The 24,488-nt window shown below is 45.1% G+C and overlaps 1 long non-coding RNA gene across 1 annotated transcript in view; it reads right to left on the bottom strand.

Moving 5' to 3' along the window:
* Positions 1–216: 216 nt before the first annotated feature.
* LOC117287344 overlaps positions 217–24,488 on the bottom strand; it is a 52,990-nt gene continuing 28,718 nt past the window's right edge. The window contains exons 2-3 of the long non-coding RNA XR_004518602.1: positions 23,031–23,160; positions 217–2,083 (exon numbers count right to left, since the gene is read on the bottom strand). This is a non-coding gene — a long non-coding RNA (uncharacterized LOC117287344). The remainder of the gene's footprint in view (positions 2,084–23,030; positions 23,161–24,488) is intronic.

The raw sequence follows: 24,488 nt of genomic DNA on the forward strand, positions 1-24,488 counted from the left end.
GCCGTGCACCCTCCCCGGGCATGGGGTCCCCAGTCCTGCGGGGTGCGGGTGCTTCGCTCACGAAGGAGGTGGCCCACACCCAGAAATTCAGGAGTTTTGTACATGGACAGTTAACATCAGAAAAAAAGGAGAAGACTGAAATCTCAAAGTTTTTTTTTTTGTTTTGTTTTGTTTTTTAAGAAAAGTTGAATGAAAAGCAGAGCTCCGACAGTGTCTGATCTTGTATGGTTTGAAGTGAGAATGTTTCATTCCTCTACAATGTGGGTTTTTTGTGGAGTTGGGGGGTTTTTTGTTGCTTTGTTTTGTTTTTGTTGTTTTCCTTTTGCTACTATTAGCGAAAGCAGAGAAACAGTGAAAAAAATCGTCGTTGAGTGTTTTGGCATTAAGATTGACTGTCAAAGTGGATTTTGTGCCAATCCTAACATGTGTTCTTTTTTCTGGTCTTCGCCAGGGAGAACTTCCTAGGTTTTCCAGAAATAAAGATGTCCCAAAAGAATGTTTTGTATTGTACGCTCATTCTTCAACAAACTAACTTTATGAGCCTCAAAAAAATGCAAAATTTTAGCAACTAGGGTACAATATTTTATCGATTAGCATTCTTAATGGCACCTGTGTTGATGATTCGTGTGCTGAAACATTCTTGAAAGTGTTGGTGGCATTGTAAATTAGCCCTTTTGAAAAGCAATTTTACAGTATGTATTAAAAGCCATAAAAATGTCTGCACCTTTTGACCCAGTAATCTTACTTCTGGGAATCTAAGGAAATAGCCCTAAGTCTCCAAAAAAGCTAGATGTATGAAGGTATTCTTCACCGGAGTACTGTTATTATAAGAAATTGGAAGCATTCAAATGTGCTAATGTTGGTTATTTAGTAAGTAATTGTGTTATATCTACACAGTGGAACATGATGCTGCTGTTTGATGTTAGAAAAAGAAACGCCTACCCCTTGCCAGGAGTGGGGATAGGGTTCAGAATTACTGTTCATTTGTAAATCATGATGTAATGATAACTAGAAAACTGCATGTGTATATATTGTTTACTACTAGATAGCCGTAATACAGCTGTGTTTCTTTTCTAACTAAAAGAGGGGTTAAATTTAAAAAAGGTTAGGCCAGGTATCGTGGCATGTAGCTGTGGCCCCAGCTATTCAGGAGCCTGAAGCAAGAGGATCGCTTCAGTCTATCATGTTAGTAAACGTCAACAGCAGGGCAAGACACAGTGGGAACAGAGCCGGAAGTAAGGGATGTCATCCGGGCCTTGGGAGACACTGTGGCCACTGAAATGACCCGTATCACAGTTCTCAAAATGGGTACCAGGGACTTCATTCAGGAGATTGACAGGATCAGAAGTATTTTCAGAAAGAGCTATCAATCTCTCAAAGAGATCGTCCCCAATAAACCAGTCTCTCCCCTAGCAGAGAGTACAAAATGTAATCTCACAAGACTGGGTGCAGAAGCAGGAGAATCCAGTGGTCTTCAAAGTTGGGTATTAAAGGAAATTTGCAAAACTATAAAAATTCTCACCACTAATTTTTTGGAAAATTCATCCATTCTTTGTTTTATGTTTTATGTAATACGGTTTATGTTAACCTGTGATCGATTTATTATTTCTAAATGCACTTAGTGGCTGTTCTTTACAGTTTTGCTTTAATTTCAAATACAGTACCTATTGAACACACAAAAAACAAAGCTCTTTGGTGGCCTCAGTAAGCAAGTGTATAAAACAAAACAAACAAACAAAACGAGTTGGAGAATCCCTGGACTAGAGAATGGGATGTTGGGTGGTGGTGGTTTGTTTGGTAACTGGGATCTAACATGGGTCCAAACTCGGGTCCTTGCACTCGCAAGCCACTGAGCTACATCCGCGACCCTGGGTGGTGGTGTTTTTGAGATTCCTTGGGAAGGTAGCCGAGCGATGGGCGTTGGAAGTACAGGAAACATCTGAGCCTAAATGCATTTAGAAAGGGAGTCCTAAGGGAGTCCTTAGTCCTTAGAAGGTGTGTGCCACCAGAGCACTGCTCCGAATCTGCCCATTTGGGCCCCAGAATTCTTCATGCATTGCATGTTACCATCCAGAAGCAGGACCTGTAAGGTAAACAAAGACAACATTAAATCATCAGCTTTCTTAACCTTAAGCATAACATGGAGAAGAGGCTTCTTCCCCCAGCAGCTTTCAGAAATAAAATGACTGTTACTGCTGGCGATGAGAATAACAAAAGCGCTTGGGCTGGCTTCCTTAAGCTGGAAGTCACTGGAGCTTTCCTATGACTGGGCTGGAGAGGAAGGCTCGGGCTGCAAAGCTTAACCGCTCCTAAGGGGAAGCGCATGACACCACATCCTGTTCACCGGGCACAGGACAAGCAAGAATTTATTCTAGCTGTGTCTTCCCTAGAGGCTGAGTGACTAAACGTAGTATCTAAGAGTTCTGCTTCCAGAAGTTTTCTCCTCTTTCTTTGCTTTTATTTAACTTTTTTTTTTCCCAGTACCAAAGATTGAACTCAGGATGTCGGGCTTGCAAGGCAGGCACAGTACCACGAAGCTAAATCCCTGGCCCTGCTTTTATTTAACTTTTTATTTCTGAGGTAATTGTAAATTTGCATGCAGTTGTAAGAAGAATGCAGAGAGTCAGGCACAGTGATGGTCGCCAGTAATCCCAGCACTTGAGAGGCTGATAATCAGCGGGAGGATCACCATGATTTTGAGGCTGGTGTGGGCTACATAGCGAGATCTCATCTCAAAAAATGAAAATGATGATGGTGATGATGCAGAGAGATACCACACCCCCTTACCTCTCAAGATAAAACATAAAACCTGTGGGCTTCATCAGACCCAACCCTTCCCCACACAGCCCTTGCATTCCCACCCCATTTATCAATGAGGTCAGACATCACCATCTTGGACTGTCTGCTGTTAGGATGCAAAAGTAGAGATTTGTCACATACTACAAATAGAGTAAGATATTTGGGGCAAGAAAGCCTAAACTTTAGCTCACTTAAAACCTAAATTGAACATAAAAAGTCCTGATTCATGGACCAGGAATCAGTTGAAATTTTGAAATGAATCAGTACTTCATTCTCTCAGTATTTCCTGAAAGGTAGCCAAGTCCAAAAGGACAGCAGGACTGAGGACTGGCCTTTTAGCAATTAAAACCTAGAACAGAATGTTATCCTTCATCATCGGGGTTGCAGGAGAGGTTGTTTAAACAATAGCCATAATCATAAAACTTTTCCACATTGCCCAGCTATTGCATAAAACATGGCTGAGCACACCTGCTCTCCAGGGGCCTCCTTGGAATTAGATCTAAATGCCTTTGATGGAATGTATCTCACCTTCATATTCGACTTCAGAATCAATCCTGTTCTTTCTGAACTTCCCTTTCACACCAGAGTCTTTCTACTCCCTCCTGAACCTTCTGGTATTACAGCCCGGTAGCTTTTATTGTTTATTCAGACTCGGATTCAAAGAAAGGGCTTCTTCTCTAAACAGGGAACAGGGTAAAGAGATCAGGCTTTGGTGGTTCGGAGGGGCACTGTTGCAAAGAGCTTCAGGACTTACAAAGTTAACAGTTCTAAGAGGATCACACCTCCGCTTGGAGACTCAGAGATGGAACCTCCAGAGTTGGTGGATCCCCTGGGGTGCAGAAGGGCAGCAGTCTCATTGCAGAGGGCTAAGGGCACTTAGCAGCTGCACAGCCAACCTCCGCTGGCACTGCAGTTGTCTCTCTATTTGGGGTGGTGGCTCCAGATAGCTAATGGAGATGACGGGTTTAAGTCCATTCTCAGTTTTTTCAAGGAAACTTCGTTTAGTTGTTGAAAGTAAAACGATCTTTCAAAACACTTGAGATTAAAGCTGTTGATAAACCAGTGCCACCAAGCTGGGTGGCCACTGAGGAGCATGGAGAAACATCAGACCACTCCCCTGTACGAGAGTAAATTAAAAGGTGTGGGCACAGAGGCTCTTCCTCATCATTAGCCTTTCCATTTTCAACCAAGGCAAGCCACGGTGTTTTGTTTTGTTTTGTTTGGTACCGGGGATGGAACTTGGGACCTTGCACTTGTGAGGCAGATGGCAGGACCACTGAGCTAAATACCCAACCTGCAATTTATTTTTCTTTAAGTATTAAGCTGTGGGATATTAAGAATCCACTTTCAAAATGCAGGTGACACAGTGTGGACTGCTATGGAGAGATATCCAACTTAAATGTTTAACTGAAAAAAAAATTGGGCACAAAGCAGAAATACTCTGCACTCCTATAAATATAGAAAACAGATATAAAGTTTATTACATATGTAGATATACTTGTACATATAAAAAAGTAGCCAGAAGAATAACAAAGTAACACATAGTTAGATGAAGCAGGAAAAAGTGAGGCTTGCTTTGTCATTTGATGTGGTTTAAATTTATTTAGTGTGTGCATCATTCAACATACATTCATTGGGTGCTTTTGATAGACCAGAGGTTGATTCTAGATCTGGGAATACAACCTGAAAGAAAAGAGATAAAAATTCCGCTCAGGAGGAATGAATAGAAGTAGGAAAGACAGATGATAAACACACCAATATATGGTTGAAGGCAAAGATTGAAGGATAATGATGCATGCTTTTAAAAAGAAAGTGGGAGAATGAGACCTGAGGTGCTCTGGGGACACGGGGCAGGGGTGGGGGTGGCAGGGAAATTCTGGCCAGTCCTAACGGAAGTGAGATAGAGTACTTGTTGCATTTAAAGACCCCAGGAGAAGCAGATGTAGCAGAGGGTGTGAACCGAGAATTTAATTGGGAATTCTGCAATGCCTATTAGCATCCAAATGGAAATATCAAAGAGACAGCTGAACACATGCATCTGAAGCACTGAGAGGTTGTGGTTAGAAAGACAACTTTGGGAGTGATCAACATCTGATGGTACTAAATCAGCATCTGATAGGGACCAGCTAAGATCTCCTACAGGAGAAACTGTCATTCACTTTTACTCCACAATAATTTCCAAAGAGATAAAAATCAGGACTCTCCTACAAACATAAAATGATGCAATGTCAAGAGTTTGTCTTCAGCCCTTTAATTGATGAGGGAACCTGTAAGATGTTGGAGCCAATTCAAATTGGAAGAACAGAGGCATATTTATAGAAAAAATGGGAGGATCGAACTCCAGCCCTTGCACTTGCTAAGCAGGCAGCAGAACCACTGAGCCAAATTCCAGGCCCTGGAGTTCTTTTCTATAGGGCAAAAATCAGTTGCATCTCTGGGAAAGCATCATCTGCATGACGATCCATTTTGTATTTCTAGCTCAACCATAAAAAGGCAGTTAAAGGCGTTCACCCTGACAGGAACATGGCCCAGGCCTTCCCCCAGGCACATTGATCTCTTGCTCATTCCCAGGTTTCAGTCAGTTTTGCCTGGCATCCAGCATCAGCTGAGCACCTACCAAGAGACTGGCACAGTTCTGCACTATTAAAATACGTCCACTGAACAAAACCCAGAGCCCTGCCCTCTTGAAGCCCACATCCCAGGGCCAGGGAGGGGAGACAAGGAATCCAGTACACAGACATCCTACAGCATGTGAGCAGACCATGTGTAGAAAAACTAAAAGTAAAACAGGTTAAAAGGACCAGGAATGCCAGTGCTGGGGAGGTGTAACTTTTAAATAGGAAAGGTCAGTGCTGACCACTAAGAAACTGACATCTTGCACTGTGTGTACTCATATCAAAATGTCACATGGCACCCAATAAGTATGTATAATTCTTACGTGTCCACTACGGTTTTTTTTTTTTTCCATTAAGAAAAAAGGAATTGACATTTAAGCAAAGACTCCAAGGAAGTGAGTCAGTCGTGTGGATATCAGAGAGAAGATTGTTTAAAATACAGAAGTTCAGAATTTTTAAAGGTTAGTTTTGTTGGTGTTGTTGGTGGTGTTGTTTTGGTACCGGGGATCAAACTTAGGACCTTGCACTTGCAAGGCAGGCACGGTGCCACTGAGCTAAATCCCGGCCCTAAAGGTTAGTTTTGTAAGGGGTAAAGAAGGGCCGGGGATTTAGCTCAGTGGTTCTGCCCCCTGCCTCGCAAGTGCAAGGTCCAGAGTTCGACCCTCAGTACCAAAAAAAAAAAAAAAAAAAAGTTTAACTGGTAAAGAAAAAAATAAGCAAAACAAAAAAATCTGAGTCACATGTTAAGTGAAAACAGTTTGTTTCCCTGCTTGTGACGTGTTCTTTCAGTCCTCAGCAAACTGTGATGTCATGGGTGTGGAAGAAAAGAAATCAGAAGAGTTATTGTAACAATACTGATCCTTTTAGCCTTTCAGAATGAAAGTTGGCTCTCCTCTTTTATTAGAGGAGACTCCCATCTGCCTCAGTATTCCACCCACAAAGAGTCAGCATGTGTGACAATACTTACGGGGAAAATTAAAATTTTAGTAGTAAATAGCAATTCAAAAATAGTTTTCTTCAAAGAGAATTTCTTTGTTAATGAAAGCGCTGCTTGGAAGTAGACCTGGGAGGTCCTGCTCTGATTTCTAAAACTCTGCCATAGTGAATGGATGAAAATGAAGTTTCCTTTCTCCACTCTTTATTTGGGAGGGAAAGGAGGCTGGGATTATTTCCATTTTAATTCAAACTGTGTACAGCACAGCTTTAAGACTTGCCCAAAGATTTCTCAAAGCACAATTTTTTTCCAGTGGCAAAAGATTTCTTTCTTTTTCATCTTGTCAAATATAACCACTCATAGATAAAGTCAATTTGCTCTTTTGCCTTCGTGTTGGGCTATTTCCTTTTGCCAGCTGACCAACGTTTTCTAGGGTAGGTTGGAATTAATCATTCAACACCCTGAAATTTTTCAGGCCAGCCAGGGCTGAAGATTAAAAACAATAAAATCCACAGCTCGTCCTTTAACAAAAAACCTCATGTTTGTCAAGGAGATGATCATACGTAGACCACACCGGGAAGAAGTTTGAGGAATTTCACCAATCTTGATTCTCCAGATCCACAAAAATGTTTATTTGTCACCCTAACTAGAAATCACACGTACTGATGCATTACAGAAGTAGTAACAGTTTCTCCAAGAGTTGTCACTGTCCAGTCTGAGCCCAGTTCCTGTCTAGTCTACCTCCTAACCCTCTCGGGCCTTGGTGGGGCTGGACTGCAAAACCCCAAGCTGGGGCCAATGATTTAGCTCAGTGATTCCACTACCTGCCTTGCAAAGCGCTGGACCCCGAGTTCAATCCCAGGTAAAGAAAAACATTTTAAAAAACACCCAACCTGTCTTTGTCCTTGAAGCTCAGCTGCAAACCCAGAGCATCAATTCTCCACCTGGTATCTTCCAGTATCCTCACGCTATGTCCTTTCCACCAGGCATCTTAATTGGCTGCTTCTGGGGAGCTGAGCTCAGGCTGCCTGCACTCCCCCAAAAAAGCCACTTAACCTTCTCGCATCTAGAGGCTCAAAATCCAAAGGCTGAACATGGTCCACAGCACACACCTAACCCCAAGGCAGCAGGCAGGGATGACCAGCCAGGGTGCTAGAATAAACCTCAAGGGATATTTGCCGCTGAGAGGCTCCAGAAATAATGTAAAATTGTTCTGTCCTTTTAAAAATGGAAAATGCCTTGGCAGGGTGATATATTATTGCCTGGCTGCATTTGCTCTGTGTCTCCGTCAAGGCTTGAAAAGTACTGGCACTTCTGCCTTGTCAAGCGGAGCCCAGTGTAACTGGACCACATCTAATGCCTGTACAATGCAAATGAAGATTGAAACTGTTGTTTCCTTTGATGTGTTGCGACTAAAGGCTCAAAGGGGTATTTTCTTTTCGATCCTCCAGTGGATACAGCCTCTTTAAAAATACCTGTTGGCTCCCTCTTCCTATTGGTGATTGAAGTCATTCCTTCGCTAGAGACAGAGGGGGGACGGTGGTGATGGATGGCTTCCTCGGCGGAGAATCCCCTTTCTGTGTTTGTGAGGATGGTTAAAGTTGGGGGGTGGATTAAGGAGCATGAGAGGCACGGTAATGATGGGTAGCTGCAGCCAGCTGCCCAGGTTTGCCTGAGACAGTGCGGGGAGCCAGGGCCGGAAGAGTCACAGCAGGGACTCACAGGGTGCGCCCAGATCTTCCTGGAACCCAGGGGCACCACGGGGCTGCAGGAGAGAGCAGTGGCCTAGGTAATAGCGCTGGCCACTCAGCCTCACCCCCAGTCCTTTCCACCCAGTGAGGGAGCGATGCTAACGGAGCCTTCCCTGAATCGGTGCTCTCTGCAAACAGACATGCAGGAAATCAATAGTTCTGAGCGCCTCAGAGCTGCGGGCTTCAAATTTGCTGTGCTGGGACCTGGTCATAAGGAGGGGAAGGCATGGCTGAATCCTCCTCAGTGACTTCCTGGATGTTGGCTCTAAAGGAGCCAGTCTGCATGAGAAGGGATACTTAAAAGCGGGAAGAGGGGAGGGGAGGGGAGGGGAGGGGAGAGGAGGGGAGGGGAAAATTAGCATTTGGAATGATCTATAAATCCTGATGTGGGCCCTTGATTTATTTTTACCACTCCTCCTTTAGTCCTAGTGAATGGTGAATGTTTGCAGTGCCTCACTCCCTCGGGGAGGATATGGGGAAGCCGGTCATCCCTGGGACACCGGGCAGTAGCTCTGGGAGGGCAGAGGTTCAGTCATGCTATGTGTCTGGGCCTAGATGAGACAGATGCTCAGCGTGTGCGAGGACCGACGGATGGATGGACAGACAGATCAACGGATTCCCAGTGAAGTCCTAACCTAAGGAACCGTGTGCAGGTCATGAAATCTGCTGAGAAGAGAATTAAAGCCAGCTCTTGGACAGACGCTGTACCTGCTTGCTCCGGCTGCCGTGACAAAACACCACCGACCAGCTTCCACCCCGGGAATTTATTTCTCCACAGTCCACACGCCTGGAAGCCCAAGAGCAAGGAGTCAACACCTTGCGTCTCTCCCGAGAGTGCTCTCGACCTTGTCACCTTTCAAAGCCCCACCGCCATGGACAACCTCATTCAGAGGTGCCGGACACAGGGGCAGCCCCATGTGAATTTCAGGGGGACATGACTCCTTCAGCCCACAGCACAGATGGACTATTATTCTTACACTAAAATTTAGTATTTTGGTGCTTTCTGAAACAAAATAGCAGCAGGGCACACCTGTAATGCCGCACTCTGGGAGACTAATACGGGAGGAATGCAAGTTCGTGTGTTCAAACCTCTGCTGCCCCTGGAAGATGCCATTTCCTCCATGTCAGCGAATGCTACGGTTTCCAGGTGTCTCATCCCACACCGTGGAAGGTGGAGCACAAGCATGTGCTGCGTGCAAACCCGCCTGCAGCTCCTCTCCGGTGATCGGAATTTCTGTCTTTTTGGCCGGGTCTGAGTGTGCTCACCCAGTGCAGGGGACATCCCCGCGCCTCGCCCACCACACCTCACAGTCTGGGCCACCCCGGCAGGCCACTCCGTGTCACTGAGCACCAACCCCCCATCTTCAGGGGCCAATGACTCCTGCCCTGCCTCTCTCCCAGCATCACTGGGGTCACTGACAAAGTGGTCTGTATGTCCACCTTTTGTTTTAGGTTTCTTTCTTTCTTTTTTAGACAAGGTCTCACTATGTAGCCCAGGCTGGCTGCTCCCAGCAATCCTCCTGCCTCAGCCTCCCCAGTGCCGGAATCACAGGTGTATACCAGGATGCCAGGCCTTACCTTTCTAAAGTGGGATGCATGTGTCTTCAGAGGCGGTAGCCTCAGGATAAACAAGGCACTACTGCTTAAAGTGTCTGTTTTAAAATATGATTTTGCAGTAAAATCTGCAGAAGTACATTCAAAGCAGAATAGGAAGCCGGCATAACATCCGGATGAAACATCTCAAATAAATGGCCTAGGAGCTCTGCCCTCCCAAGCACTTGGATGGAAAAGCCCAAGCAATGCTGATTGTGGATGTGGAGATGGGAGAAGGCTGTTCACCGGACTGACAGAACAACTGCCAAGACACCCACAAAGGGAAGAAACCCAGGAGTAGAGCAGGATACTCTCAAAAAAATAAAAAAGTCAGGAGTGGGGACACACATCTGTAATTCCAGCATTCTGGGGGCTGAGGCAAAAGGATCACAAGTTCGAGCCCAGCCTGGGCAATTGGTGAGACCCTGTCCCAAAGTTAAAAGGGAGACCTAAAGTGACAAACTGCAAACTCTCCCACATTACTAGATTAGGTTTTTAAAACATAGGTGCACTGCCTATTTTTAAAAATGTATTGTTTTTAAAAGCAGCAGTCCTGCTTTTAAAATTAATAATCATTATTCAAATGATGGTTATCTGCTGAGACTACATAACTTTCTGGAGAAAAGATAAGAAAAGCAAAATATTCGTCAGTAATACATATTTTAAATAATAATACATAGTAATTGAATAATAGTAAACATAAAAGTTTAAATCCCCTCTTTCAGCAGAACATGGTGGTGGGCGCCTGTAATCCCAGCACTAGGGAGGCTAAGGCAGGAGGACTGGTGTGAGTTCAAGGCCAGCCTGGGCTACACAGCAAGACCCTGTCTGAAAAAAACAAAAACAAATAAACAAACAAAATCTCCTATCTCCTTAGCATCTGAGAATTATTTCCACCCATGTCCAGAAAGAAAAAACAATCTGATCACATATCCTGTGAGAATCTCCCTACAAATAACAATTATTTAATTGGGCTGGAATGTAGCTCAGTGGTGGCGTGTTTGCTTATCATGTACCCTCTGGGTTCAGTCCCTAGGACTGCAAAATAAACAAACAAGAAATTTATTCATAAGAATTAGCTGTAAGACAAAAGAAAAACTGGATGCCATGAGTTCCGGTAGCAGGAGCCTGGGTGACTAATGTGTACTGGTGGCAGCAGGGAGAGGGGACAGGAGAAGCTGGACTTCCTACAGCTGCCCAACCATGGGGTTCATTGATGGAGCCAAATCCGCCATATGGCCCTCCCCAGGCACCCACTATGTGGCCAGCCCTGCACCAAACACAGCCGGAAGTTCCTGCCCCATGGACTTTCACATGCCCGGAGTGGGAGACTGATGATAAAGTGTACAGGTACATAAGTAAGGTAGCCGTAATTGCCATCGGGGAGTAAAAATAAGGCAGGGAAAGGGAATGAAAGATCAAGAGTGAGGGGCAGGATTTCCAATTTCAAAATAGTTTCAAAGGGCAGTTCAAAAAGCCAACCATTGGAATGTTTGAGCAAAGATCAAAGCAACTGAGGAAGGAGCCTCTCGGTCTCTGAAAGGAAAGGGAGAGCACATGCAAAGGCCCTGGGGGAAGCACTTCCTTTGGGGATTAGAGGAAGAGAAAGGAGGTTAAACTACTGTAGCTGAATGAACAAAGGAGAACGCCAGAGAGGTGCTCAGCAGAAGGTCACTTTGCTGGCCCAGAAGAACTTTGGCTGTCATGGGCAGAAGTAATGTGATCCAAGAAAGGCTCTGGAATCCTCAACCTGGCCAAGGTGCAGAGATGAAGCTGTTATGAGCAGAGGCAGGGGCGGTGAGGGGAAAAGTGGGGACTGGTTACAAAAGAGGTGCAGAGCACAGGCAGGAGGGGATGCTGGGAAGGATGGAGAAGGATTCCAAGACAGAGAAGCTTCTCGTTCAGGGAGGAGGGGAACATAACTGTGGCCTCATCCCCTGGGCCATCTGACTCCTTCAAAACGAGGCTCTCTCTGTGCCTTCGGAGGAAAGACGAACATGGGGCTTCTCCACCTGTCCCAGGCTCACATTAAGAGTTTGCTTTGCATTCACCTTGCCGTCAGTGGACAAAGACAGAACCTGCTGTCTTTCAGAGTCTGTTAGCCAGCAACTTCTACCAGGGAAATGGGAAGCAGCCGAAACACAGCCCGTCACCTCTGATTACCAGAGTCAGGGCTGCTGTGGCTTAGGTCCCGGAGGGGCAGAGTTGTTGGTTTCAGGGTTTTTTTATTTCAGGGAGTTTTTGTCATTGTTGCTCAATGGGGGCAGTTTTATAAATACCTGGACACTGGGCAATCAGATGTGTCAGATGTCAGGTGCCCCTTTGAACATGCGTGCACTATTTTGTAAAAAAATTTTTTTTTTTAATTTTTTGGTTTTCAGTACAGGCTTTCACTGTGTAGTTCAGGCTGGTCTTGAACTAGGTACCACTAGGTACCCAAGACTGGCCTTGAACTCATGGCAATCTTCCTGCCTCGTCCTCCCAAGCACCGAGGTTACAGGCATGTGTCACCATGCCTGGCTAAAAATACACTGTTTTTAAAAGCAGCAATCATTATTGGTTAAAATGATCATTATTCAGTTAGCATCCTCTGAGCACAAACAACTATCTGAAGAAAAGATAAGAAAAACAAAATATTGGTCAATAATAAATATTTTTAAGGGCCGGGGATTTAGCTCAGTGGTACCATCAGCTGCCTTGCAAACACAAGGTTTGATCCCCTGTACTACTACTACTACTACTACTACTAATAATAATAATAATAATAATAATAATAATTTTTAAAATAATAACAATATGTTAAGTAACAGCGCATAGTAACTGAGTAATAGTAAAATTAAAAGTTTAAATCTCCTCTTTCCTTAGCATCTGAGAATTATTTCTACCCATGTCCAGGAAAGGAAAAAAAAAAGCCATCAGATCTCACATCCTGCGGCATTTAATTATTTTGGGAGAGGATGGATGTAGTCTCTTTCCGGGGGGGGCGGTAAACTGAGTGACCTCTTGGCACAGGGTAGGAAGGTACAGTGCGGACATAAAGAGCAAAATGGAGGAAGGCATATCCTTCTCTGGGGCAGATCCCCCGGGGTTCTCAAAGCGGGGTCTGTGGACTGGCTGCTAAACGTGCAGACAGGGGATCCCCACTGCAGCCCTGCTGAATCAGAAGTGCCGGGCGAGGAGCCTGGAAGCCTGTCTTTGTTCAGTGATCACACACACACACACACACACACACGGGATGCAAGTCACGGTTCCAGATTCCCAGATCACCTTCTCGTCTTTTTACCTTCAGAATAGGTAAGCACTAGGCAGTTGCGGGGTGCAGTGCAAACGGAACTTCCCTGGTGCCTCTACTTCCTCGGGACCTTTATTAATTTGCAAATTAATGCTTTTTACACACAAGCACACCACATATGCAGGGGGACCCTTTCAGAGTGTGGCATCCCTGGCAGCATGACCCACAATTCAACAGCAAGATCGAAACCCTTTTCCTCTTGTGCAGAGTTTCTCCTCAGAGAGAAATCGCGGCAAAGTTGCCAAGTGTTGTTGTTTTTTAAACACTGTTCAAATCCGGGGCTGGCTCTTTCAGTGTTTGTGTGACTGCGGTAAAACCAACTGTTGTTTTGGCGTGGCATCCTTCAACGTATGGGGGGTTCTCTCTAGATAGGAGGGAGGGGAGCCCTTGTAGGAAGGCGCTGGCAGCCCCGTGCAGCCTTCTCCTTCCCTATAATAAAGCGCGAGTCCTTGCAGCCACTCTCTGGGCTGCCACATTCGCCAAATGTGTGTTTCCAAGCACGCGGAAGCCCTTCTCAGTCCCCAGTCTGGTGGCCCAGGCGCCTATCCTGCCTGCATTGTCCCCTCGCACGACGTGGGACCAGCCGCGGCCCTGAATTTCACCTGAGCAGCAGGTGGGGAGTCGGCACTGACTCAGCCTAGCGAGTTTGCCCACAGACCGGCAGGGACGGGTCACCGGGCTGTTGCTGCACAAAAGGGCTGGAAACCCTGGGTGGGCAAGAGAAGCAGACAGCCTCAGTGTCACGCTTTCTCTGTGTGGAAGCAGCCAGGGTGATAGTCCTGGCAAGGGAGGAGAAGACTCCATCACAGCTTTTCAGTCATCAGGGCTAAACTGAGTCAGCTCCTGGCACAGGATGGGGAGCCACGGCTTGGACATAAAGAGCAAAGAGACTCTGCCCACTCCTAGGGGTAATGGGGGTGAGCTGGGCATGGTGGGTAGGCCTCTAATCTCAGCCCTCAAGAGGCTGAGGCAGGAGGATCCCTGCTACTTTGAGGCCAGCCTGAACTATACAGCGAGACCCTGTTTCAAAAGTCAAAGACCAAAAGAAAGAAAATGTAGATGAATTGCCCAGTGGCTCCCAGAGCCTCAACTTACCCTCCCAGCTCAGTGCGCGCGCGCACACACACACACGCAGCCGGCTTTGCAAGCCCCCAAGGCCACGGGAGCAGAGGGGCCTGGAGCAAGAGGTTCCTGCGCTGCACACCCCATCCTGCGCCTGCCCTCACCAGTCCTCCCCAGAGGCACAATTAAACGCTGCGGAGAGTTCTTTAACAAGATCTGGGACCCTCGTGCCTTTTCATGGCAACAGGCTGAAGCCACTCCGGAGCCTAATTCTCCAAACCGTCGCATCGTCAGCAGTTAAATTGTACTAGAGGGAGAAGGAAATCAGAGAGGGAAGGCGACAGGGCTCGTTTCCAAACTCCTACTTGGCCAACGGTACCGTGGGATCAGCAGAAACCCCTCCGCGGCGGTTTCCAGCTTGACTCTGCGATTTGGGAGCCTCCTAGGAAAGGCGCGGGGGATCCGTGGCCAGGCCCGGGTTCCAGTGCCACCCCTCCAAGGTGGCTGGGAACCGGAGATCGAACTTCGGACCTTGTGCTTGAGAGGCAGGCGGCAGAAACACTGAGCTACATCCCCGGCCCTGGTGGCCTGTTTTTAAAATGCAAGACATGCGAGACACGCAAGACAGGAGGGCATGACCATCGCCTGCTGCTCTTTGTCCCTTATGTGTCTGCAGCAGCTCTCTAGCTGCCTGGCCATTCGTTTCCTTTTCTCTTTATTGTTTGTTTGTTTTTATTTTTGTTTTTGGTACCGGGGATCAAACTCAGGACCTGGCGCTTGTGAGACAGGCGGTGGAACCACTGAGCTAAATCCCAGCCCTGTTGGTTTGTTTTTTGAGACAGAGTCTCACTATGTAGCCCAGGCTGGCCTCAAACTCGAGGTGATCTTTCTGCCTTAGCCTGCCGAGTGCTAGGCTTACAGGCATGCACCACCATGCCTGTTGTGACTATAGGCGTATGGTAGGGAAGGTCAGAGATGGGTCCCACCCTGAGGGAAACTCACATTCTAGTGGGAAGATGGAAAAAAATAATAAACAGGTGGTTTCCTGTGTGATAGCTTCCTATGTGACCACCAAAGATGGAAAGAGAAAAAGGAGAAGCCTCACGGGTCCCGCAGTGCCAGAGCCTAGGAACACTTGGGCAAAGGCACATCGGGCACAGGGACAGCCTGGGGCCTGGTCCTGACAAGGCTGGCTCCTGGGTCTGAGAAGCTGATGTGACCACCAGGTGAGGATGTCAGAAGCCAGAACTTGAGCACACTTCTGCACTCTGATGAGGAGTTTGGATTTTATTATAAATGGAACAGCAGTCCATTCAACTTTATGCTGGGCACAATGCTCTCCATCTTTCTGCCTCGGCCTCCCAAGTAGCAGAGATTACAATCATGTGCCCAGCAGGCCTCAAAATTTTTAGAGCCAGGATTCTATTTCTTACTGTTCTCCAACCATTTATTAAATTAAATTGAATCTCATCCTCACTCTGCCAAGAATTAGCCATGTGACTTTGGCCCTTCCCAGACCTCTGTCCCTTGGTGGCTCTTCTTTGAGCGCAGAAGGCATTAGCCCAGCACTGCCAGGCAGGTGGACACTTCCCCCTGCCTCACCATCCTGGGAGGGAGCGCAGGGATGGTCCCTCCGGCCTCCAGCATCTACAGGAATCTGCGACCCCACACTGCCCGCATGCATGTCCGTAGGGGTCATCCAAGCTTCGCTCAGTTCCAGTAAATGATCCGAGCCCCTCCCCAGACCCCCAGGCCACAGAGGGGAAATTAACAGTAACATAAAAAGTTAAGGAGGTGAGAGAACATTATCACTCTCCTCAACAATAGAATCTGCTGCCCAAGTTCAGTTGTGAAGACAGGCGCATCTATTATTTACAGAATGCCAACTGTCAAATATTAAATCTTCGAGTCTGGGATGGTGTGAGGGTAAAACCAGGAGTGTGAATTTGTCAGAAGCATAAAGACGGCAACTCTGCAAGGGTGAAGCGGCCCCACATTTATTATGGTTTTTATTGCCCTGCAAATTAAGGGGGGACCCTCCAAGGTGCCAATTTTGAGTTCTAGGTGACAGGCATTATCACTTGTGTGGCATGTGCCCACCCTGAACTCTGCTGCGCAAGTGCCTGGCACCCCCTCGCCCAGAAATGTTAACTATTTTAGTGGGAAAATGGGCAAGACTAGGTTTTCTTCCTCATTTACCACTGGAGAGGAGGGAATGGCAGGCAGTAGAGCATTTTATGAGGTGGTAATTTTTCTTAGGGTTTATTTGCATGCTTGTCCGAAGGTTTATGCTGATGAAGGCAAAAAAAAATTTTTAAAATACTTCTTAGCATAAAAGTAACACATGATATTGAAACTTTTCTTTTTTCACTCCTGAGGGCTGAACCCAGGGCCTCATGCATGCCGGGCAAGTGCTGTACCACTAAGCTACATTCTAAGCCTTCTTTAAAATTTTATTTGAGCCAGGCCTGGTGGTGCACACCTGTCATCCCAGCATTTGGGAGGCTGAGGCAGGAGGATCGCTGAGAGTTCGAGGCCAGCCTGGGCTATACAGTGAGTTTAAGGCCAGCCTGAACTACATAGCAAGACACTGCCTCAAAAAAAAAATAATAACGTTTTTTATTTGGAAGCCAGGCGTGGTGGCACACACCTGTAATCTCGGCAGCACTCAGGAGACTGCAGCAGAAAGATCCAAGAGTTCAAGGCTCAAGAGCAACTTGAGAAGTTGACTCCAAAAAAACAAATAAATATGTACAAAGTTTCATTTTGAGACAAGCTCTTGCTAAGTTGCCCAGGTTGGCCTTGAACCTGCAGTCCTCCTGCCTTGACCTCTGGAGTAGATAGCATTACAGGCATGGGCTACCACACCCGCCCATCTTGATTTTTATATGATTTGTCCCTCAATTTACCCTCAATTCTTTCTGTTCTGAATTTTTTTTTTTTTTTTTTTTTTTGGAGGAGGGATCCAGGGATCAAACTCAGGACCTTGCACTTTCAAGGCAGGTGGCAGAACCAAGGCAGCTAAGTCCCTGGCCCCACTGTCCTAAATTTTTAATGCAAAGTTTATTTAATGGTTTGGGGTTTTTTGGGGGGTGGGGGCGGGAGAGTTGTTTGGTTTTCTGTTTTGTACTGGGGATCAAACTCAGGACCTTGTGCTTTTGAGGCAGGCATGGTGCCACTGAGCTAAATCCTTGGCCTTAATGAAAAGTTTAAAATGTAAACCACCTCCATTTGCTTCATGATGCAGAGTAAGACATCACCAGTCCAGTCGGTGCCCAAACATCTACTCAGCCTGCCCCAAGGACTCACTGGAGTTCGGGCTTGAGTTCCAGATTTACTGCTTATAATAAAATGACTTTTCAGGCCAGGGAATTAGCCTCAGTTCAATCCCTCGTATCAAAAAACTAAATTAAAATGAATTTTCCCTCTTACAAAGCAGACTTGCACATCCAGTTTGTTTTTCTTTCTCTCTCTCTCTTTTTTTTTTTTTTTGGGTATTAGGGATCAAACTCAGGTCCTTGCCCTTGCGAGGCAGGCGGCAGCACCACTGAGCTACATCCCTGGCCCTCTCTCTTTTTTTAATGTGTTGAATTAAGCCAAAAGGTTTCCAGGGAGGCACCTGATTCAAATACAAATTTTGCCCACTCCAATAGGCAGCCTTATGGTTAATAAGCACTCATCAGGGATTATGCATTAAATTATCTCCCTTAAATACTTGCTGATAGACTTATCAATATTTGGATTAATTTCAATATTAAAGAAGTAAATTTTTAACATTTCCATTTTACATAGGAAAGAAAATCCAGGACTTGATTATGTAACCGTTTTAACCTTGATTATTCCTCTTTCTGATTGAGCTCCATACAATGATATTAAATTCAAAATTAATGTAGCCTGCAGGATGGATAATTAGTCAAAACCAGGGGAAAGTCATGAGAAATTAACAATGAAATCGATTCCTTGATTCTATGTCACACCTCTTTCCCGGCATTTTGAGACACATTTGCAGTACAAGCCCATTGCCTTCTAACTTCCACAAAGGTTATATTCTGGAAAGATCTAGAATATTCCTTTAAGAAATGGGAACTCTGCGGTAAGGCCAAGCTCCAGAATGACAGGAAGCAAAAAACAAAAGACGAAATGATTCAGAGAGATAAAAGCCAGAGCTGGGAGTGGTGGTGTGTGCCTGTCATCCCAGCACTCCAGGGAGGCCAAGCAAGAGGAACACAAGTTTGAGGCCAGCCTCAACTGCCTGAGAAAGAGAAACAGAACAGGAAGTGGACCACAGCAGGGGAAAGGAAAGGAAGAAAAGAAGGAAGGTGAGGAGGAGGAGAAAGAGAAGAGGAGAAAAAAGAAGAGGAAGAGAAGGAGGAAGATGAAACAATCAACTAGGAGAGAGGGCTGTTAGGGTTCATGTCTAGATGTCCCCAAAGACTCACAGGCTTTTGGGAGGTGACTGCATCATGAGAGTGTGAAAGTGGATTAATCCACCAATGAGTTTATAGCTAAATGTGATGTTGGGAGGTGAAACCAAAATGAAAGAGGTGGGTCACTGAGGGTTGGACTGGAAAGGTATTTTTTTTCCATCACCTCTCTTGATCTTTGTCTCTGCTTCCTGCTGCCATTCCAGGGGCTGTTTCTTCTCTGTGTGGCCCCTTTGCTGTGCCACCCTGCCTTGGAGCCAGACAGTTGTGGACTCAAACCTCCACACACTGTGAGCTACATAAACCTTTCTTCCTTTACATTGCAGTGTTGGGTATTGTGTCCCAGCGGCAAAAGAGTAACTAAGACAAGGGAACAGCCAGAGCTCAGGGAGACTGAGGTGACTCAGCTGAGGTGAGAGAGCACGGTGCAGGGGTTGGAGGTGGCAAAAGGAGAACTGCTTCCAAAAGTTTCCAGGAAGGTAGTGAGCAACCATCTAGCTTGGAGAGGAAAAACAGAGTTTGTCGAGGAAGGTCTCTGGTAAAAGGGAAGATTTGATAGAACAGATGGCATTGTTAAGAGCTTGAAAAAGGACTGAGGATAAAACTAAGGCAATTCAGACTAGAACAAAAGAAAAGAAAGGCAACAAGATACTCTTGAAAAACATCGTAAGTCTGGAGGGGGTGCACACCTGTAATCCCAGTATTTGGGAGGCTGAGGCAGGAGGATCACCAAGAGTTTGAAGCCAGCCTGAGCTACATAGTGAGTTCAGGACAAGCCTGAACTGCATAGTAAGACCTTGACTCAAAAAAAAAAAAAAAAAAAAAAAAAAAAAAAAAAAAAAAAAAAAAAAAAAAAAAAAAAAAAAAAAAAAAAAAAAAAAAAAAAAAAAAAAAAAAAAAAAAAAAAAAAAGAAAGAAAGACAGACAGACAACAAATAGTACATGAAAAATAATGGTCCAAAATGAAACAAACAAAATGTTTCATAATGTGAAGCAGCTGACGTAATATAACAACTTTTTTACATCTGGAAAAATGGGACAGAGTTCACTGTCGGGACAGGTGTGGAGCACTCTCAAGGCTGTTATTATCACAGAAAGCCAGTTACTGGTTTTTGACTTTTATATTCAAAATGTAGACAGCGCCCAGCCTAGGGGAGGCTGCAGGACAAAATGCAACCGGACAGAGGCTATGATAAGGAAGGAAGAAAGGTGGGGTGTAAATGTCCTAGCTGACAAAGTAGAGGATCAAATGAAACTGGGGATGGATGACATGCAAGAAATCAAAATACAGTCCCATTATTTAAAGTTAGAAAAGTGACTGATAGAAGAATTTAAAATAATTTAAGTATCAAACATTAAGAAAAAAGGGAAAACTCAAAAATTGACTCCAACAGAAATAGAAAATCTGAACACTTATAACAACTAAAGAGATTGGATTAGTTATCAAAAAATTACCCCTAGCATGCCAGGCATGGTGACACACACCCATAACCCCAGCACTGTGGAGGCTGAGACAGGAGTATTCCTGAAAGTTTGAGACCAGCCTGGGCTATATAATGAGCTGAAGGCCAGCCTGGACTATATAGCAAGACTCTGTCTCAAAGAAAGACAGAGGGTGGGGGGAGAGAAGCGGGGGAAGCAGGGAGAGAGGGAGGGGAAAGGAGGGAGGGGAGGAGAGGAGAGAAGAGAGAGGGAGGAAAAAAAGAAAGAGGAGGGAGGAAAGGGAAGGACGTGAAGGAAGGGAGGGAAGAAGAAAAGAAATTACCCCAGCAAACACACACATTCAAAAAGCCCAGACCCGCAATTCCCTGGATTCTACCAAATGTTTAAGGAAAAATTACCACCAACCTTTCACAAGCTCTTCCAAAACATAAAGCAGGGGCTGGGGATTTTGCTCAGTGGGGCCACTGCCTGCCTCATAAACACAAGGTCTGGAGTTCAATCCCCAGTACACATACACACACAAAAAAACAAAACATAAAGCAGGATAGAATATTTCCCAACTCACTCTATATAATTCCTTGGTACCAAAAACAGACAAAAAGATCACAAGAAAAATCACATACAGTACAAATATCCCTCACAAAATACTAGCAAACCAAATCCAGCAATACCAGCAAATATTGGCAATACTAGCAAACTGAACCACATTAAAAGGGTCATGTGATCAAATAGGATTTATCTCATGATACAATGTTGGCTTAACATGTGAAAAGCAACGAAGTCATACCCCATATTAATTAAGTAAAGATGAGACAACATAACTTTCTCAATAGTTAAAGCAAGCTGGGCGTGGTGGTGCACGCCTGTAATCCCAGTACTCAGGAGGCTGAGGCAGGAGGATCACTGTGAGTTCGAAACCAGCCTGGGCTACATAGTGAGTTCCAGGTCAGTCTGACCTACATAGTGAGACCCTGTCTCAAAAACAACAACAACAAAAAAAAAAATAGTTAAAGCAAAGCATTTGACAAAACCTATCAGCCTGTGACACTAACAGCATCTCCCAGGACAGGAATAAAAGGGGCCCCCTCATCTGTGAAAGGCCCAATTAATGTCATACGTGATGATGGAAGATTGAATGTTCATCTGAAATCAGGAGTGACCCAAAGATATTCTCCCCACCAACCCCTCTGGACATGTACCACGGAGATTAAAAGCCAGGGAGATCAGGCAAGAAAAAAAAAAAGCAAAGCATATAAATTGTAAATGAAGTAAAACTGTTTCTACTCATAGATGGTGCGATCTCATATATAGAAAATCCTAGGGAATATCCACGGACACACCACCACTACCATTAGAACTAATAATTTCAAGCAAGGCTGCAAGAAAGCAATATTTTTAAAAATATTTTTAAAAATCAGCTGTGTGTCTGTGTCCTAGAACTGAACAATAGGAAAATAAAATTCAGAAAACAGTTCCATTCACAACTTCATCAAAAATTCAAAATTTAAAAACATGGAAAACATCCTTTACTGAAAGAAACTGACAAAAATTTAAATAATGGAATCCATGATCATAGATTAGGATACTTAACATCACTAATATGGCAATACTCTAAAGTGGTCCACAGATTCAACACAATCCTTATCAGAGAGTTAAATGTAAAAGATAAGACTAAAAATAAAACTCTTAAACCGGATGTAGTGGTATATGCCTATAATCCCAGCGCTGGAGGCTGAGGCAGGAGGATCGCCATGAGTTCAAGGACAACCTGGGCTCCAAAGGGAGATTCTATCTCAAAACAAAGCAAAAAGAAAAAAATAAAAAAATCTTAGAAGAAAATAGGAATAAATAACTTTCATGACCATGGATGGGCAATGATTCCTTAGCTATAACATGAAAAGCATCACTGATAAAAGAAAAAACAGGTAAAATTGAACTTCACCCAAACTATAAACTTTTATGACTCCAAGCACCATGAAGAAGATGAGAAGATAAACCCAGACGAGGATAAAATCTATGCAAATCATTTATCTGGTCCAGAATATATATCCAAAATATATAAACAATTCCAACAGCTCAACAATAAATTGGAAAACCAATTTGAAAATAGATAAAGGCTGGGGGTATCGTTTAGCAGTGGAACTCTGGCTTAGCATAACTGAGGGCCTGGGTTCCATCCCCAGCACCAGAAAATACACAAATAAATAAAAATAGACAAGGGATTTGTATAGACATTTTCCCAAAGAAGAGCTATAATAACCAAAACGCTCCTGAAAAGATGCTCTAACTCATTAATAATTAGGAAATGCAACTCGAAACCACCTCCCATACACAAGACAGCCACACGAAAAAGAAAAATAACAAAGACTGGGGGAAAGATGTGGGAAATTTGTAGGTGCCAATGAGGTGACAGCGGGGAGAATGGAAAGGAATAACAGAAATAGGGCTACCTTTCCGGGGGAACAAAAATGTCCTGTACTTAAAGGATTTAGAGGTGGATGTACAACTTTGGGAATATACTTAAAACCAGTCATCTGAGCCAGACATAGTGGCTCATGCCTATAAACCATCCCTCAGGAGGCTGAGGCAGGAGGATCAAAGTTTGAGCCCAACCTGGGGAACTTAGTGTCTTCATGAGACACTGTCTCAATATAAAAATAAAAAGGGTTCAATCCTCAGTATGGGGGAATAAAGTCATAAAAAGGCAAACATTCTTTCAACAATCCTAGAGACTGAAGTCAAGAAGAAGGAAGCTGAGAGAGGCCCATGAGGATCAGGGAGACACAGGCTCTGGACAACACTTCCAGGAAGCCGTCCCCGCACTGAAATCCTGTCACCTCCCCTGCTGGGGCCAGATGACCCTGTACGCACTTGAGCAAGGATAATAACTGATACAGATTTTTCTCAAGCTGCTGAGAGATGGAAGAACGACACTGTCCAAAATGGAACGGTGAGAAGAATTAATTGTAAAATTAATTAAATGCCATGGACTCAAAAACGCAGCGAGACCAGAACAAGAACACGGACCAAGCCTTCAACAGTCAGCACTTAACTTTTACCTACTCTTTCATGTCCCCCCAGCACCCCTGCCAGGGTGCCAAGAAATTGTGGACTCACGCTGTCATCCGTGTCACTTCCCTCTGGCTTCTGTGGCTTTAATCCCAAGCCACTCCCCTCCTGGGCTGAATCTCTTGCTTAGTGATACACAGTCCAGACGGCTCTTTATTTGATCCAGTAGTCAGAAATTCTAAAAAAGAAACAGAAAAAAAAACAGCATGTAAGGTAATTTCGTCCCAGATCTTTCCCTCCGAGCCATGAACATAATAGATTTGACTTTTTACTCGTGTACCCCCCTAAGAAGCATAAAAGAAAGGTTACACTGGCAGGCAGCTAGAAAAGAGTTTAATTAATCCCAAAGTGTGCGCTTCATTTGGAAAGTGCTTCACAGAAGAATCCTGTGTCTACTGAACTAGATCCTTCAGGCTATTAGGCCTCCACCGAGGGTGGGATTTTTCCAAGGGAGCCTCGCTGCTTGCCGTGGGGAGGGCACTACCATTAAACTAAGATCCAAACGGGTACCGGGATGGAGGATGCTGAGGGTGCGGGAACTTTCCCCTTGGCAGAGGGACTTGGTGCCCCCGTATTTGTGGAAGGAGGCCCCCCAGCGCAGCGGAGGATTCCCAGCAACTTGCCCACGCCATCCTCACAAAGGCGTCAAGGGGTGCCCTGCATTTTGCATGCTCTGGCTCACCAGCGTTTTTCTAATAGCAAATTCTCCTTTACCTTAGCAGATATCCCTGCTTATCAGAAAAAGCACACTTGTGTTCTAATTTAGCATCTCTCTTATCGACTAGACAAGTGATTAAAGGGGAACACAGCTCAGGGTCCTACTTGACGGCTGAATCTTGAAGACCTGGGCACACTGTGTGATTCTGGTCCCAGAAGTCCTGAGAGTCGCGAGAGCCAAAGCAGTAGCAGGAAGTCGAGGGTGCAGGGCTGTGGTGTGACTCCAGGCCAGTGGCCGCAGCGCCTGTCTGGCTTGCATGTGGACCCTGGGCTCCATCGCCAGCACCGCGACAGAAACAAAGACCAAAACACCAGAAAACAAAACACAGAAGTAGAATGAGGCTGCCTGGACCAGGGAAGGGAGGGTGGGGACGTAGAGCTTAGTAGGGACGCAGCTTTGGGTGCAAAGAATTCTGGAGAACAACAGTGGCCGTGGCTTCAGAGAGATGTGCATACACTTAAGGCCATCAAACACACGCTGAAAAGCGGGTGAAAGTGGTAACTCAGGGTACACATTTTACCATGATTTAACATGATTAATTAAAGGAAAAAGCTTAATACCTATGAGGTGTGATAAAAATGCAATGAATATTTCTTTTTTAAAAATTTATTCAGTAAAAGACACAGTGCCTGGGGCCGGGGATTTAGCTCAGCGGTTCGGTGGCCTGCCTTGCAAGCGCAAAGACCGGAGTTCAATCCCCGGTACCAAAAAAAAAAAAAGAAACAAAAGACACAGTGCCATGATCTCTGGCAAAACCCCACCCACCCCAAACGCCCACTTTGAACTCG

The sequence above is a fragment of the Fukomys damarensis genome, unplaced genomic scaffold, assembly GCF_012274545.1.
Source record: "Fukomys damarensis isolate Sample0158 unplaced genomic scaffold, DMR_v1.0_HiC HiC_scaffold_23, whole genome shotgun sequence".
Taxonomy (NCBI): Eukaryota; Metazoa; Chordata; class Mammalia; order Rodentia; family Bathyergidae; genus Fukomys; species Fukomys damarensis.